This window comes from Lacerta agilis, chromosome 6 (assembly GCF_009819535.1).
Source record: "Lacerta agilis isolate rLacAgi1 chromosome 6, rLacAgi1.pri, whole genome shotgun sequence".
Taxonomy (NCBI): Eukaryota; Metazoa; Chordata; class Lepidosauria; order Squamata; family Lacertidae; genus Lacerta; species Lacerta agilis.
The window spans coordinates 45,145,907-45,164,914 of record NC_046317.1 but is presented as its reverse complement, the minus strand read 5'-3'; the positions used below and the strand labels follow the sequence as shown (position 1 = coordinate 45,164,914).

Here is a 19,008-nt window from a genome sequence, read left to right as displayed (position 1 = left end):
AAACAGATTGTTAATATTGGAGCTATTGCCCTACAAACTGTAGCCCAGGCTAAAGGCTCTTTCCCTCAGCAGTTTTTGTTCATGCAAGTATACCCCCAAAAGTTATTCCTGTGACAGACAGACATTTTTTCACAATGACAACATGTGGATGCTGATGATGGTTGAAGCAGCTTGTCATGCATGTGTGACTCTAAAGGAGCATGGATGTAAATTCATCCAGAGAGTTGGCTTTCAACATAGTAATGATCTGTGGTGTTAACATTAACAGAAATTTATGTTATTTGTCTCCTGCCAGAAAATGCATTCACAAACAGCAATCATACCTTACAAGATCAAGGCAGTAAAGTTGCTTTTGTAAATTTCCCTTTGTAATTCTTAACTTTTAGAGATTGCTTAAGGGAAGTGACTTTGCTGACATGGTCAGGAGGAAAAATGTTTTTTTCCCATTCATTGCATCACTTGCCATTGAATGTTTTTTAAACTCTGTAACAGGCCAGGTGCTTGCTTCTCAGTGTAGGTGGGAAGTTGCACTTCTGCCAGTACCAATGTTTATTTTCCTATGGCTATGAAAACAGCATAAAATAGTAGTAGTTATAAGTAAAACCCTGCTTAAATTAGCCTTTGAGGGGGGAATGTGGCCCAAAGTTGGGAGACAACAGGAGCAGCTACAGGCCAATCAGTTTCAGCAATATTGTGCATATTTTTAAAAAATGGAAGTGGAGAATGAAATTGTAAAAAGCCCCAGTCTGGAGTGACGAAAGCTGGTTTATCAGCCGCTGGTGATGTATGGAAGTTGACAGCTAAGTCGCTTTAGCACCTGCATAAAATATTAAAGGGCCGGTTATGCATTTATCACTCCATCTTTTTTAAGGCTGATAAATGAGAATTCAGCAACCTGCCATACACCTCCAGCACTGCAGCCCTCAGGGCTCCCAGACAAACACATCTTATTTTTCCTCCTTCTATTTCTTCCCCTGTGACAGGAAAATCGGCTGCAAAAGAGAGAATGAGTTATGGCAAAATGTGACCTTTGTGAGTTTTATTGGTGAATGTAATTTTATCTGTGCACCTGACTCCTTTCTTACATTCTGCCTTTTGCTCTGTGTCAGGATTGACTAAACTGTCTGGTGTGAACATTGTGATTCTGTAGAAACAGTGTCCCACCCTTCCTTGACCAGAGAATCTAGTACATTGCCTCATCAAAGTAAAAGTTGGCATCCTCTTGTATTTTCATAGATTGCCCTGGATTCTAATTTAAAATATCCCAAGGAAAATCCCACTGGGAAAGGAAATCAGGTTTAAAAGATGCATGAGTTACTAGGGCTTATAAATGGTGCTCTTTCTTTCCTCTTTTCCTTCACACTTTAGTCTATGGATAAATCTGTACAAAAAAATAATAATAATAGATGAATGAGACCTGAGAGGTAAGCAGCACCAAGACAGATATTCAGGAGTTCAGCCATATGGGGAAAGTATATTCTCTTAGCTACCAATATATTCAGAATTTTGTCTACTGAATTGCAGTAGCAAATAATTTTTTGCTGTCCCATGGTTTCCTTGCACCCACCGATTTTATTCATAATTCTCATTCAGCTGGTTGACTGCTGCAGGAATGTGTTAACTTTTCGGACCCTGGCTAAGCCTATGGAATTGGTTTTCCTATGTGCCCCGAGGTCTGGGAGCCAGAAGCAGTTAAGTTCCTATGTAACCAGGAATGTTGAGCAGTCTGCACTTTTGTGCACAGTCTTAGCATGGAAAACATAGGCAGCTAATGTAAATTATCCCTGTCTTGTTTTTGAAGTGGAAATATGGACGCTCATCAGCCATTTTCACTGCTGTTTTGTACCCTTTCCTGAAATATTTTGGATTAGTTTCTCAGCCACTTGATAGGGATCATCATTTTGCTTGTGGGCTTTGTCAATTAAGGAGCAATGCAAGCCATTTAGATATGTGTAAAGAAGCAAAATCTACTCTCCACATATTCCCTGGAGTGCTTTCTTGATCAATCTATTGGCTTGTTTTTACCACATGATGTTTCTAAGCTATTGGGACCTCTTGCTGCCGCTGTGCTGCCAAAGCACAATTTCTGTTCTTAAGCGGAGTACTTAACCTGAAGCGTACTTAACCTGAAGCGTACTTAACCCAAGGTACCACTGTATTTGCATTGGGTACTGTTGTTGCAGTGTTAGAAGATGATGCTAAAAAATGATCAAATAAGGTATTCCATAGTGGATATATTTGAAAAGTGTAATTCCACACTTTATAAAGTGGAATAGTAACTTTTGTAGCCTTTAAGGCCTAATGCACCTTTAACATGAGAGTTCACATATATTGACCATGTTTGGATGCAACACTTGGCCATAAAGTGCACATAGGTCCTGCTATTGGAAGGCTTGCCATCTGAAATTTCAGTCATCTGAACACAAAAAAAATTACACCCAAACCTTGCTGCACAAGTGGCTCATTCAGTTATCTGAATAGCTGGTGTTTGCTCACTTCCTTGCTTATTTGTGTTTTGCTGGTCAGTGGCAGCCATTTTGATTAGAAACAAAGGAGGAATGGAGGAAAGGAAAGAGATTGGACAAATCAAGGAGCAGGAGAGATTGTCTTTTGCTAGTTGGCTGCAGCAGTTTGGGGTGAAAACCAGGGAGAGAGGGAGATCAGACAATTCACAGATTTGAAATGTTCCCATAGAAAATAATGGAAATCATCAGCTCATTATGTGGTTGCTTGCCTAATTAATGATTTCCTGGGAACCCATTGTGTTCAGATAGCAAGACCTGCATGTATAGATACGTGAATTAGTATGTTCATAGATGTGTGTTTGTGCATGCAGTTCAAGCACTCACTGCTGTGGTCCTCTCTTCTCAAAGCTTGGAAACAACTTGCAGAACTGCTGGCTTAGGGTCATGTCCAAACCAGCTCTTTTGGCATGTTTCTCATAAACAAACCACCTCCAGGAAGCAAAGGGTAGTTCTTTGTTTCTTGATTATAGTTTATTTGAGATAAAGCAACCATGAGCACTGGTTCAGGTTTTGGTTCAGCTGCTGAATCAGATGCTTCTTGGTTTGTTTCCATGCAGCTGGAAGGAAGGAATGAAGTGGGAAGTGCTTGATTTGTGTGTATGAGGATGCAACTCATGCTCATACTAATTTGTTTAACTGTGGTTTATGGCCATCATTTCATCCTAACATGACCATTGAGAGAGAGAGAGAGAGAAAGAGTGGAGATACAAGAGGCCTGATAGAGCTAGATGGGCTGTGAGGACAGAGCTTAGACCTTAGAAACAGGGCACTTGGTAGTACAATCTATACACTTTACCAGTTTCCGCTTTCAATAAGGTAAGAAATATGATACAGTTGTTTGTAGTAATTGGTTAGCTTGATGTGTCTCTCCCCCCCCCCCCGAATTTAGATTTTAGAAGTAGGGAAACACTAATCCAGGCATAGGCAAACTCGGCCCTGCAGATGTTTTGAGACTACAATTCCCATCATCCATGACCACTGTTCCTGTTAGCTAGGAATGATGGGAGTTGTAGTCCCAAAACATCTGCAGGGCCGAGTTTGCCTATGCCTGGATTAGTGTTTCCCTACTTCTTATAGGTGAGGCACACAAGCACCCTATTTTAACTTAGTAGTAGATTTCATTCTTGCTTTCTGAAAGGTTTGTCTTTACAGTGTGTGAAAATTACCTACACCCAGATGCCCCTGTGTTAGTCTGGGCATGCCTCCTGATTAGAATGAGCAGTAATTCTTGGAGCTACTTCTGAGGGCAGGTAATTCTGCTGACTATCAGGAAGGAGTGATTGATTCAATAACACTTGAGGAAGAGCTGAAACAGAACTACCCCCTACCTCACCCCACCCTGGTTAACTGGAAGGAGGCATGGTTAGAACAGTGAATCATGCAGAGATACAGCAACACCCTCTATGTGGGTGATACTTTTGGGCAGCATTCCCCAACCTGGTGGTCATCAGATATTTTTGGACTACAACTTCCATTAGCCTAGTGGCTACCAACCTTTTTTGACCACTAGGTGCATTTTTATTTTTGAGTAGGTTTGTAGGTTATTCACAGAACAGCATGTCACCATGGAATCCAACATAGTACTAAGTCTCTCATTCAATCTCATTCTCCTTCCACAAAAGAACCCTGAACACACCCTAAATTTATTCTATAGGTTCCCCCCACCCTCTGGAGCAGATTTAGAGGGGAATGTCCCATTGCACAAGTTGAAATCCTTGCATTGATGGGACATGGTAGTTGAAAACCACCCTAAGTGTTCATTTTGTTTGACAATCTAAATATTTACAGGTTATAATAAGTATACTTGTTACTTTTGTGACATTTGTAATACTTGACCTAAAAACCACATTTCTCTTTTATTACTATAGAAGAGTAAACTTACTCTATAGAAGAGTAAACTTAATTCAGTCCCTCAATAAAAGTTATGAATTCAGTGTTAAGAGACTAATTTAAGATGTAATTTTAAACTGTTTAAACTGTTTTTAAGGGGCACACTGTGCCTGATATTTTAAAAATTATGATTTAAATAATAACAATAGATATAAAAAACAGTGGGGTGGGGTGGGGGCATTGGCTGGTTCCACTAGTGCTTTACCAGCAGTTTTGATTTCTGGATGCTGAAACTTGTGAGTGTTAGGCATAGTACAGCAGCAAACTGTGCCCAGGTTGGAGAATTCAGAGTTATCTCGCAACATCGTAAAGTTTTGTTGGAGACTCACCAGTCAGTGGGGCCTGAATTTATATCTACTGAACTTTATGAAGAATTGTTCCTGTGTTCTGCGTCTAATGCTCCAGCCTGCATCCTACTTGCTGAAATGCGGGAGGCATTGGGTTTCTTCTCACTTTTTTCCCTTTTAAATTCCCTGCATTTGTAGCAATCCTTCAGTGGTTCTAAAGAACAGCTACTCATTTACTCTAGCTGTTTACATTGCAAGGTTATCCCTTTAAAGAATTGCAGAGAGAAGTTGAGGGGGAAATGCATTTTTTTCTTTGAAAGCTTAGCAGTTTTGTGTGTGCGTCTGTTATTTGTGAGTGGGAGGGAGGAAGAGTGGGTGAGAAAAAAGTGCTTTATCTGAAAAGAATCATATTGGCTTTGTGCTGATAGAGGCTGCTGTCATCTCTTAAACGGCTTAGCCCAGTCAAAAGGCTAGCGGACTTAAAACAGTGTCTTACACGAGGATCGATGGAGAAAACACGGCAGTGGTAACTGTGAGGAAAAAAGGGTGAATGCAAGAGAGATAACAGTAATGATTGCATGGAAGGGAGCTGGAGGCAGGCTTGCTCTTTGTAGGAACCTTGCTTCAAAGGAGTCTGAGCTGCCTGGTCCCCAGGATGTTGCTTCCTCGGTGTATCTAGGAAGAGAGCCCAAGCCCCCTCCCCCTTTGCTGGAGCAAATGGGCTAAGTAGATTAAAGCATGATAGGTTATCTCTTCCCCCTATGTTGTATCACTTTTAGGAGATTTTTTGGTCAATCAGCATATTGTGTCATTCCTTTAGCCAAAGGAGGTGAGTTGGTGTTGGGGAGGGGGGTAAGAGTCTGAACTGCACAGTGAGGGAGCCATTGGGAAAGGGGGAGTTGGGCGGGGGGGTGAAACGGTATGTCAGTTTATCGATCGCACCTCAGCCAGGAGAGCTGCAGGCACAGCTATGCGGGCACGAGCAGCAGCACTCCTAATGTGATTGAAAGGCAGTTAAAATGGCGGTGACCTTTTCAGGGGGAATTAGATTGCCTGCCAAGAGTGGTTAGAGGGAGTGATAACGCCAGCTTGAGGAAGCTGTCCAGGCAACTTCAAAGAGAGAGAGAGACAGAGACAGGAAAAGCAAGTGAGCGCAAGTCCCATTTAAACTCTGAGCTGTACTGTCTGATAGAGCCAAGATTGCTGTCCTCTCTAGATATGAAGGGTTTGAAGAATGTAGTCTAGTTGCCTCTCCTTGCCCTTCCTGCACTGCACCAAGGAAAGCAACAACTGGCCAGCTGTCTATTCACCTGACACTCTTGGGGATTTCAGTTGCCTTGAAAATAATACACAGAGGCAAAGCCCTAATGGCTGAAAGACAGTATCCAAGGCTTCCTAGAAGAGTGATTACTAGAAACCCTCCTATGAGGAACTGTGTGGTATGTTCTGAATTTGGAAGGTCTTTCACTTATAAGCAATTCAAAGGTGCTGGTGTTCCTACTAAATGTGAAACCCCATCGTTCTTGGTGTTCCAGGTTTCTTTGTCAAAAGATTACTAACCAGCTGGGAGGCTCCTAAATTGAGCCTTCATGGCCCAGAGGCAGGAGCCTTTGGAGTACCAGATGCTGGGGCCAACAATGTAAGGAGGTCATATCTTGTCGTTTAGCTTCATGGAGGCATCTGGCTGGCCTCTGTGGGAAGCAGGATACTGGACAAACCCGTGACCTTATCTAGTAGACCTTTTCTTAATTTGGAGATTGAAGTACTGGCTCAGGAGCCTAACTTCTGTGCCAGAGCAAAGTATTTAATAGATGGTATTGTCACCTACACTTGTTATGACTATTTGAAGAGTCAGATGAATTGCTTGGCATTTCCTGCAGATGGCTGTCATCCCACTCTTGGCTTACAGCCTGTTTCTCCCTTTAACTTCAAATGTTCTGAGCACTGATGTCACAGCAGACTTTTTGCAAAATAAATTGCAGAAGTGGCACCACAACGAACAACAATAGTGACTGTACTTTTATGTATGTAGAATCCAGACGCATGTGAAATAGGTATCTAGGAGTGGCACATGTCTGTTCCTACAGTAGGGGGAAATACAATTGTGATACGTAATAGTTTTATACGGTAATATGAACATTCATGGAAACCCTGCACTTGACATATGGAAATGCATAGTCTCATCTTACTCAAGCTGTTTTGTTTTCTAATCATTTTGAAATAATCTGCCTCTAGCAAAATGTAGATGTCATACAGTTGTTCTGCTAGGAATCTTAAACTATACAAAGGGTGACATCCTGCCTACTTTCTTTTGAAATTACTAGCAACATTTGCTTCTCTCTCCCCCCCCCCCCAGCACAAATAGGAAGATGCTTTTCTTTGAGAGCGCCTGCAAAGCTAACAGGCGTGTGCCTGATTTCCATCATCCAGTTTGTTGAGTTAAAGTTGCATTTAAGGTCATATCAAAGAGAGCTGGCAGTGGCATTAGACAATGAGATTTCCCAGAGGACTGACCAGGAAATAAAAGGTATCTGTAGTGTGTACAGATCCTTGGATGAATGAATCTGTAACTAATATTTGTTACCCATGGATTTGAATGGACTTGGCAGAAGGAAGGAGAGCTGTCAGTGGAGCAGCTTTCAAATTTCATATCTGTGATGTCCTTAATGTCTATCTCCTTCTCTCAGTTTTGAAAATATGTTTCAGAAATTGCTCCTTGGTAACATGCTCTCTTTTGCCTTATCCCACAAATTAAAAAAAATACCCTGGACTGTCTGCTTCCATAGTTTAATGCTGTTCCTTTAAAAAAAAATTGTTGTGTTAATTTATCAGTTGAGAAACAAGTACACTATGTGTCTTGAACAGTTGAACAAGAACCAGTAAAGACAACTAAAGGAATGCTCATGTTATTTCTGCTCTTGTTAGCCCTTACAGATCTTTTCTAGCCCTTCTGCTGCTGCATAAATGTGCATACACAGTACTTTGTTTTATTTGTTTTCTTGGATAAAGATGAAATGCCATAGAATGAAACTCCCTTACTATACAAACTGTAATATGTATTTGTTCATATAAGCATGTCTCTCTCATTCATACACTAAGCAGCATGTTTGCTGTTACAAGGTGCCTGCCACATAGCTATCTCTTGTTTCACTCAAAGGCAGAAATTGCTCAAGACTGCTAACTAATCTAGTCTTGCTTGTCTTGAGCTGGCCTGCAATAGTTTTCCTTGTGTGATGTGGATTCCTGTTGTAAGCTTTTTGTGTATACTGCACTAACATGCAAAAGTCCTGCACCAAGAAAATGTATCTCTCTGCAGAAGATAAATTAAATTGAAATACCTGAATGAATTTACTTTGTGCAATCATCACAGGATTTCTGAAGCAGAATTTAGAACCCTTTTCCCTCCATTAAGCAGTAGTGACTTAAAAGGTGTAGATTTCCCAAGATTTAGCGCAGAGAGGGTTTTTTTTGGAATAAAACGCACTTTGAAAAGAAATTCAAATTGTAGTTTCTTTCAGAATGGCACCATGAATAAGGTAAGTAAAACCGACACAATCCAGAAGATGGAGATGTAATATGTTTGGTGCTTCTGTGCTATCAAAAGAGAAAGAGAAAGACAGAGAAAAGAGCCATTGTATTTCCTAAGAGCCTTGCCTTTCACTAACTGAGGAATCCCATGCGATTGTTATGTAAGTCATATGCATGATATGGTCTGTTGTCTAAAGCTGAATCCTAACCCCGCTTTTCTGAGAGTAAGCCCCACTAGGATTTTCTTCAGAGTAGGCATGGTTAGGACTGGGTAATAGTCTGAACCAGAACTCAGGAACCAGGTCCTTAACTTTTCAGTGCAGAGTTTTATTCTCATTTGGGATATTAATTATTAGTTCCTCACAGATCCCTGACAGTTAAGCAAACCCTGTCTTGGCATGGTCTACCTTTCTATTACCTAAGAGGAGGCAGGATGAGCATTAGTGGACTCCTCTAATTTCCAGTCTACCAAGTGGGAAAAGTTAAGTATTTGAGGTGTTTAGTGAAATATGATTTAAGGATTTGTGGTATGCTCATTCACACACATAGTGGAAGAGGATATCTGGTTGCCTGATAAACCACCCAACCTTAGAATTAATGCACTTGTTTGCTTTTGTCACCCCAGAAGGCTATGCAGTGTGTATTTCCTGAACGCCTGCTCATTTCCATTCAAATTTCTGGAGCGTAGATGACATATTTGATGTCTCATTTCCTCATGAACATGAAAGAATACAACACCGTGTTAAAACTTATATTTGAGTTCTCATTGTCTGACTACAACACAAGCATAGGGAATCTGAAATGAAAATGACAGAGATGTGCAGCATTAATGTGTTGTAATGTATCCCTGTCCCCTAAGAGGAATATTGCTGTTCAGAGGCAGATAAGGGCAAAAGAGTGTAATACTATCTGAGTGTGGGAGCACACACTTTTTTTCTCTACTTGCCTAAAGCCATTCCCACTATGCTATTTAATTCTGAAGGGCTGAGGCCAAACTATGTACCATTTCTTGCTATCTATCTTGGGGAGGAGGGTTTCTGGACACGGAGAAGGTATACTTGAAAAAAAAAAGTTATTGTCTAGTGCCTCAATTTTTCTTCCCTGATAATATAAGTTACTAAGCAGCGTGAGCAAACTAGTTCCCTGTCTTTCTCCCTCTGGTTCCTTTTATTTTTTTTTAGTTGACACGCTCAACTTCATAGGTCCTAAAAGTTCACAGGTCCTTGTCATGCTGATCCCCACCCCACCCCAGTTTTTCTTTCTTTTAAAAATATTTTTATTAAGGATTTTCTTGTTTTACAAAGGTATATGCAATGTCTCTCTTGTATTTTTCCATGTAACGTTTTTACACATCAGTTTCGTTTGTTGAGACATTAGGAAGAGAAAGGGGGGTCCAGTTTTTATTTTTCAGTTAATTTAGAAACTACTATACTTCTGTATACCTAGAAAATTCCCATGTAGAAACTACTACCTTATTTTTAGGTGAGTCCATTTTGCTTTTAAACAGGGTTGCCCCAGTGGTATTTTTTGAGGTGGGATGAGGAATAATAGCAATGTATTTATAATGGCCTTGTGGGATGGATAAGTGGGAATAAGTTCAAGTTACAGAAAGACAGGCTTCAATTAAACATTCGGGAAGGTTAAACTAGGATTCACTGCTCTCCTGTAACCTTAAAAAAGTAGGATAAGTATTGCATGAAAATAATTCTGGTGCCTATTGCATGACAACTTCTGGCACCACTATTTCATTAGACAGTGCAGTTTAAATAAAGGGAATAACTGATGCTTTATCTGTTGCCTGCAAGATTATTGAAACTTGAAAGGGTTTAAGGAGAATCTTAGTATCTGTTCTCCGTTTACTCACATGCAGCAATTGAGTAAACCATTTCCTTCATAGCATAGCCCTCACGCACAGCAACAGGGGAGGAAGAGATTAATCGGCTGTCGGGGGACAAAATTTGATTGTTAGGTGCACTAAATTGGCAGGAGGAATCTAGGGTAATGGGGTGACATTTGAAAGTACTCCATGCTGGAAACTGAGTAGGTTCCAAGTTGAGAACATACATTTTAATGTACATATTCTTGGCTGTCGGACAAGCAGGCATGAGCTCATCTACTCTTGGTTCTCACAGCATTACTGAAACAATATTTTGTGTGTGTGCGCGCACCCCCATGCTTGGTATGAAGGTTCCAGTCCGTCATTTTTCTCTCTTTATCCCCTTTCCTCCCCCTGCAAAGCCATCTGCCTTGAATACAGCTTCTCCTGTGAGCTTTGGGGTTGCCCTTCAGCCTCAACTGTCAAGATATTGATTGACGCAATTTTAATAGCATTTTAAAATACAGTTGTTAAGTTAGGGCAGTGGGACTCTTCTCTTGCTCCTCCTTCCTACACCTCCACCACCACCAAAGAGGGGAAATGTGGTTTTTCAATGACTTTAAACTGCTTCTTGTCTTTGCATGTCGTCTCTTGCACCAAGCGGTGAAACGCATTAACGAGTAGTGCCCAGAAAGTGGTTAACTGCGTTTGACACACGCCAACTCCCTGCCTCCACACTGGATAATTGCATTGTCAACTATTCAGTAAAGTGGCAGGTGACAGTGCTGCCGGATTGATTGTCCTAGCATTGAGGCTCCTAAGACTGTCAGCTTCCCAATCGATAGCGTTTACACAAGACACCGTGACTGCATCTGTAACTAATTTCAGTTTGAAACTTGCAAGACACTGTGCTGCCCCTGTTTTCTGGCTACATGTATTTAGTGACTTGCTTCCTCTCTTTGGACCACAGGGTTGATACCATCCTGCTTCACCCCCCTCCTTCCTTGGAAAGTGCATTCCTGTTTTTATTTTGGTGTAGCAGGTGAAGAAATCGATGATGTGTGCTGTGCCCTCAAAAGCAGGCAGAATTACTGCAGATGGCTAACTAGCAGCTCCAGTTTTGTAATCAATAGCCTGATCAATTGATTAAATTAACACTGATTTTCTTCCGTCTTCCTGGCCTATATGAAAAATTAGTTTGCAGTGAGCATGCAGGTTTGGCTTATAAAATACAGGCCTTGTTATGCTATCCCATGACTCTTTTCTATCCAGTTTGAGTGCATTGTTATTTAAATCAGTGGACAGCAAGGCATGCTGCTTTCACTAGTGCCTTTAAATGGGGACATTGCTGTGGGTTGCTTACCAAACTTGACTACTTCATGCTCTGCTGCTTTAGAAAAGTCGTCCCCTCAGCTTTTCCGCCTTCCTCTGTTATTGGCAGAATTGCAATGTGACTGTGATCCCTGTCAGTGGTGCTTATTGATCCAGTGATGTGAACCTGTTTAGTGATTCAAGATTACTTTAATTCCCCTCTTTCCCTTTTTGTTTTCCCTCACTCCTTACATGAACAAAAATTCCCCTGAGCCACCTTCATGGAAATTACGCCAATGATTGCTAAGCCTCTGCTTGCAAATTTCCCTTTGTATGGCAGCCTTCCACATACAAGCACACAAATGCATGCACGCCTCCTGCTGAACATTAGGCTGGCATAGAACTGGAGGAATTGCCATAGCAGCTTGGATATGGGATCCTCTTTCCAGCTGTATCCACTGTGTGATGGAGGCACAAAGGGGGACTTGTGTAGTGCTCTCAGCCAAGTTCTGAGGTGCTGTTTACAGGAGGAAAAATCCTTTTGCAGGCAACCAGCTTGCCCCCTGAGGCACAGGCTTGATGACTTTCACCTTGGCATGCAGCAGTACCACAAAATATTAATGGTCATAAAATTATACAGCCCCCTCTTAAAGTCTCCTCCTTGGTGTGTTAGTAAAGATGACTACAAGCAGTTGGGATGCAGACTTGCAGCCTAGGCTCTGTTTTCTTACAGCGTGAAAGATGACTTTAGAGTGGCAGCTCTACTACAATGATCCACATGCATGGCCTCATACACTGAAGACCTGTGTGTGTATTTTATAAATCCCATGATCCTGATTAAGTTATTTCATAGCAGCCAGTGAAAACCAGACTTTGCATTTTTCTGTGGTCAGGTTAGTTTTCCATCAACCTGGAGTCATGAACATTACTAATCCAATTCATCTTTACCTGATCGTTTATAGTGCAACAGGGTAATAGAACAATGCAATTTAATAACTAATTCCAACAAACAGCCATCAAAGGTTGACTACAGCGATCCTTTCCTTTTGCAAGAGTAAGGCAGTTTGCTTTTCCCCAAGCCATTTTTAAAGGAAAGCTACATCCGTGCCACTATGCTCTCTTGATGCTAGTTTGGAGATGTTTCGGCAGCTGAGGAAACAAACACTGCCAAGAGCTGTTCCCAGGAAATGTGTGTGAGGCCTGGCAGCATTAAAACACTTTTATAGCTGCTTTTTGGGGTGGGGGGTGGAGGGGAGTTATTCCTCATCCAGGAAGGAGCAAGCAACACTTTAGGCAAAGCAGGTGAATGAGCTCAGCCAGAGGTTGGTAGATGTTGTGGGAAAAGTAATTAACAAAACCTGCTATTTTTTTAGTCTTTAACTAGAGACTATTTTTTACGAAATCTCTCTCTACTACCCACAAGCACTGTAAAACTCATCTGATTTCTGGCCATTGCAGCCTTGGATAGGTCTGTGCACCAAGTGAGAGGCAAAGCATAATTCAGTTTTTGGAGATTATTTATATTGAAGAATCAAGTGTTGCGCCTTGTGCACCTTGAGCACATTAGAGACCAGCACTAAAGACTTCCATCGCAGGAGCAGAACAGCCAAGATACGCATGCCATAAGCAGATTACCGGTAGCTCTTCTGCTCTGCACTAGAGGGTCTTCTGGCAGGTCATTATTTCATTTGTTATTTATATTTTGGATTTATATCTTGTCACTTTTACTCAAAAAGAGCCCTCTAGGTGGCTTACAATTTAAAATCAATAACAATACACAGCAACGTATCCATAAATGACAACCAGTGACACACAGTTAAATTATAAGCAGTAGCAACTTCAGTAGGAAGTAATCATGTGTGAGCAAATTTGGAATAATAAATAGTGAGTGAAAACAAATAGTCGATTCTTAGCATTCCGGATGGTGGAACTCTAAAGCCATTGTGTGCTACTACTCACAATGCATAAATGATAATCACTTGATTATCAGTTGGACAAGTGGGAGATTTACCCCTTAAATGCTGTAAAGAATAAAACAGATTCTGTGCTTTATTTGCTTCAGTTCTACTCTTCACTTATATAAAGATGATGTGCTGTCTCATTTCTGTACAGAATCTGTTTTTAGCACTCGAAAGTTGCATACGTAATGGTAAATAAGCACCCCAACTAAGGATACAATTGTACCCCAAGACCTGATTTTTTTGTGGGGGTTTTTCCTTTTTGCTAAGGAAATAAGCAAAGCAAAGTGAATTACAATGCAACTGCTACTTATAACCAAGCAAAGCATGGTTCACGTATGGCCTTGTTATGATGCACCGTTGCCTGTACTCGGTGCTGGTGCCAGATATTTTGCACCCTAGGCAAGGCTAACCTTGCACGCACGCATACCCCCCAAAATTGCTAACTTCAGTTTACAAAAAATGATGTAGAAATGATAAAATTCTTCAAAATATAAAATTAAATATTACTAGAAATTCATAAGCTATAACAAAAAACAATCTCTGTAAAACTGTACCCCTAAAAGGTCAGCACTGCGCCCCTCTGAGGTCTGTGGCTGCCTAGTTGGCCTAGGCCCTGCCTTTACTGAATCCATGGTTCTGAAGCCCACTTATGAGCAAAATAGGATCATATTTTTATTTCTCTGGATTGAGTTGTGCAAGACACTATATATTTTTCAAGTTTGAATCAGGTGAAATAATATGTTGACTATCTTTGTGGTAAAAGCAGACTTAAAATACAGGGGGCAATTTTCATGACTGCCGATGCCTGGGTACTTTTGGACTCCACTGACATTTGTGGGGCCCAGGAACGGAATTCCCACGCAAAATGGTCACCACCTGTATTTATCATTTTAGAGAAGATTGGCATCGTTGTATATAAAGACTTTAAACTATTTAAAGCATGGAATGAGCTGTCCATGTTTGTGAGAGAGAGAGAAAGGGGGAGTACTTTCTGTGTAATTTCATTCATTTACATTTATACCCTGCACCCTCAATTTAAATTCATGTTTTCTAATGCAGAAAAGCTAAAGCAACAACTAAGCTATAAATACCAATATTTTTAGGAAAACAGAAATATATTTGCTAGGTACCTTAATGATAGCAGTAAGAGTGCTAGGTAGGTCTCTCTGGGAAGGATATTCCAAAGGAAAGGCACCATCATTGCAAAGACTGGCTCTGTTACCATCTGCTGCACTTCCATTTGGTGGGGGCTCCAAGAGAAGAGACAACAGATGACAATCTCAGTGGATGAGCAGATTGATCCAAGATAAAGTAGTGAAACAGGTATCTGGATGCTGGACTTTAAAGGTTAAGAACAACTCTTTGAATTGCGCTTGGAAACTTACTGTATATTCTGGCGTATAAGACTACTTTTTAATCCAAGAAAATCTTCTCAAAAGTCAGGGGTCGTCTTATACGCCGGGTGGAGAATCTGTGGTCGAGTATATCTCAAATTCTATATTTTAACTGGAAAAGTTGGGGGTCATCTTATACGCCCAGTCGTCTTATACGCCAGAAAATACAGGTGCCAGGAATCAGCAAAGCTCTTTCAGTACAGACAAGATATGATCTCTACAGCTGGTCTCTGTTAGCTGTTTAGCCACAGTATTCTAAATTAGTTTCAGTAATCCAACCCAGAATTTACCAGGACATGGCTAACTATGACTAAACTATTCTTTTCCTGGGCATGGGCAGGTGTGGGGTGGGCAGTTATCAGCTTGAGCTGATAGGTCTTTTCTGCAATCCCTTCCAGAGCTTGTTGAATACCACCACTCTGCACCTCCGTCTTGTCTGGATTGAATTTCAATTTATTGACCCATATCCAGTCCATTACTTCTCCCAAATACCAAATCAGTACTTTTCTGACTCAGCTGGGGAAAAAGTAGAGCTATTATTGTATAACAGTATTATGGAATGTTTCATTAGTCCTTATTGTCACTTCCAGCTTCCGGAAGTGCAATTCTGTTGCAGCCCCAATTTTATTCACAACACAAATATCATGGTGTTAGTGAGGGCTTTGCAGCAGGAGGAAAAATATTTACATCTTTTAAAAAATATGTGGGTTTTAGTTCTGGAGTGATGGAATACAAATTCTTTCATGAAAAATAAAATTATTGAAATGGAATGCAGGCGAGATGTAGTTACGCACTTTACCAATGAACATTCATGAGCACTTACTCTGTATGGCATCTAAAATATATAGTTGTTTTTAAAGGGCATGGGATTTTATCTTACTAGCATAGTCATGGGTACTGTTAAACATACAGATGTCTAGCAAAACAGTGCTTCTAGGTTGCACTTCGAGTGGGGAGGCATTAGATTTTTAGGAAGTAAAAGGCCATGTATCTTCCCATCCCAAACATTCTAGTTTGAGCATGATTGAAATAACAGACCCACACATTGCATGCAAAAAGAGGATGGGGGAAGTGAAAATATGTCACAAGAGTGGAAGAGGGAAAAGATGTTGTGTTTAAAGTCACCCAAGAGAATAATGCTGAAGTCACCTTCATTAATAAGATAATTAATTCATTTTAATCTAGGTATGCTTGTCATATCATCATATTCTGTGGCAGTGAATGCCACAGACTATTGATGCCCTTCTGTTTTGCTTGTAAATGAATTTCATCACACCCTCTAATTCAGAAGTATACCAGGTAGTAGGTCAGTGTTCTCTATTATTTCCCCCCCCCCCCAAACTGTTCATAATTTCAGTAACACCTATGTCATGCTATATATTTTATCCACTCATACAGAACTACCGTGGAAACAGATTATAGAAAAATGGTTCTTTAGAAAGGCATAAATAATCATTTTTAAACTCAGAAATTGGAGAGGGGGAGAGCTGTCTAATGTGTGCAGTTTAGATCTGGCCTGCTACACATGTGAAATGGGCCTCTTTACTCGTAGCAAAGGTCCTGTGCTCATATCTCTGTGGGGCTGTTTCTTGCTTGGAACTCCTATAATGTTCAGCATTAACTCAATTTTGGTGCTGGGTCCAGCTGCTCCAAGGCCAGGCAGAGCAGAGCTGTGTACACAGTGCTTGAGGGCTACTGTGCTCTCAAGGTAAGTGATCTTGATAGGTACATTCTGACTGATGAGAGAGTTTGTCTCCCGAACTGTCACAGGGTTTATAGAGGTGCCACTCAACACTGGTGCTGGAATTGCTTGTCAGAGCAGCCGCCTACAAGAGCAATGGGGATCGGAGACAGAACAGTAACTTTGTTTTTTCTTGGCTTAATGGCTCCTGAGTCTGACCTGCATGCTCACTCTTGTTTGTCTGGACCTTTAGAAAGGCATCTTGGATTAAGATTGTCAGAAAATGGTGCTGTTTTAGCTTCAGTAGGGTTAGTTATATCACCAAAAGTAAATGGTATTCAGCCAAAAGCTAGCAGATTGGAAGGATGAGAGTTGGCAAAATTATTTTCTCTAAGGAGTGCCAAATGGGGGATTAAGAAACCTTACAACACAATTTTAATATTTTTAAACTTCAGTGATTTAACTGTAATACACTTGCCACATCCGAAAGTAAACCCTTTAAAACTTCTCTTTTTCTTCTTCTTTGAGTCTATTTAAGCTGCTGCATAAATACTAGTTAATAACACGATAGCATGCTTTGTGTTCTTTTAACCACCCCAGATGAGAAGACATCAAAATGGGCCTTAAAACACAGCATTTTATTCTGATTAGTCATATTTGGAAGATGTGGTGATGCCCAATGGCTTTAACAGTGATTTAGCTAATTCTTGGAGGGTAGCCCTGTCAGCTGCTACTGGACATGATTACTGAATGGAACCTCCATCTTCAAAGGTGGTCTCCTGGGTACCCATTGCTGGGGCTAGCAGCACAGGAGGTTGCATGACTTGAAAGTACTGAATGGTAAGAAAGGGAGAACTTAATCTGGAACAAAGTTAATCATGACCTCTACTGCCCATTCAACAGCCCTGGAATATGTGAGGTATAAGAGAGCACATCTAAGCACTAGTCTGCCTAATCTAAAGTTTAAGAATTTCTAGAACAGCAGGCATAGGTTCCAAGTAGGCTTCAGACCCAGCACATACCTTTTTGAAAACAAAACAATGCTCTTTCCCAAGCAGAGCCCAACCATCCTCTGAACCAATGCAAAAAAAAAAAGTGCACCTCCTCTCTCCCACACCTGAAGTCCTGACTTGAAAATTCATTACTTTCTGGCTGCTACAAGGGGAATGTTGCCAGTGGTGTTCAGGATGAGATTGCTTATGGCTGAACAGGGAACTGACGAAGCAGTGAGCTAGCCTAGATGAGTGAGGCTTGGGGACTTCATTGATGCATGCATGTACAATCCCACATCCTGTAGCTTTCTCCTCTACATAAATGATTATTTTCTAAGTGAGAAGGTGGTAGGACTGTAATAAGCTTTGAAGTGTCTGAGAGCAAATGTTTTCTGCTTTTATTTTACAATTAGAATTTGAAGCAATGAGTAGGACTGCCCTTTTGTTGATAACATCAAGAATTGACAGGGAGGCAGCAGAAGGGGCTTATGCAGTATGAGTCCATTACCAGAAAGGCCCTGGTGCCTACCAATTAATAGATCTTAATGGCCAATTCACAAGCAGGACCCAGGCAGATTCATATGGGTATAGACTTTTCCTCAAACAGCCTTCAAATTAAGAAAGGGATATGCATTCATAAACATGGAGGACAAATTGGTTTGAACCCTAAAAGCTAGTATGATTATGTCAGGTGAGAGGTCTGGTCTCCCTGAAATGCATTGCCTCAAGCAAGCAACCACCTGGGTATATTACAACCATTAGCCTTATGGGCAGGGAAGTCATGGAATTGCCCTCAAGCATTTTTGTTGGAATTCTTCTGTCTTGGACTTCCTGTCCTTTTCCCCACTCAGGGTGGAATTGTGCTTGTGCCAAAGACTAGTAGTGTGTGGTTTTTTTTTTAGATCTTTACACATCATATACTCGTGCACATGCACATATGCACACACATAGCAGCTATGATCCTATCAGGTTGTCTTGCTTTTATAAAACCCATTTAATTCATTTATAAAGGTTCTTGTCCAGAAATCTGGTTTGAATGAGCCTGGGATGAATAATTAATGTAAATCGGTTTAGACCTCCAATATTTAAACAGCTGCTGGCATGTTTTCACTGGCTCTGTACAGTGAAAAAATGTGAGTGAGTTGGGACACTAAAAGTGTAACAAAAGCCCTGACCCTGTTGGAACCATCCCTATATCCATCCTTATGCTGGGCACAGGGTCCCTTTTCATAGGTAGTGTCAGCCATTGTAGGAGTCACTCTTTAGATTCTGGAGATACTATAATGTTACCCAGTGGCAACTCAAGAATTAAAAAATAAATAAATCTCCCTCAGTTACTGCAGCGTAGAGCAGAGACCCATGACTTTCTAAAGCTGGCAGATAGATTGCTTATGCATCAAGTCTTCCTGTAGATGCATGAACTTGTTTTGTTCCACGCAATGAGAACTCCAGACCACTTCTGCCACCCATAACACTTTTGTTGTACTCTGCTGATGAAGCATAAGAAGCTTTACAGACTTACTTTTCCTTCTCTGGCAAAGTCAGTTGACTGAAGGACAGGAAGGTAGGATGCTAACAGTGTTGACTACAGTAAGTAAATTTCATGTGCATACATGCACAGCA

The 19,008-nt window shown here is 40.9% G+C and overlaps 1 protein-coding gene across 7 annotated transcripts in view; it reads left to right on the top strand.

The window, feature by feature from the left end:
- Positions 1 to 19,008, top strand: part of RNF220 (ring finger protein 220) — a 335,093-nt gene that overhangs the window by 267,438 nt on the left and 48,647 nt on the right. The window lies entirely within an intron of this gene.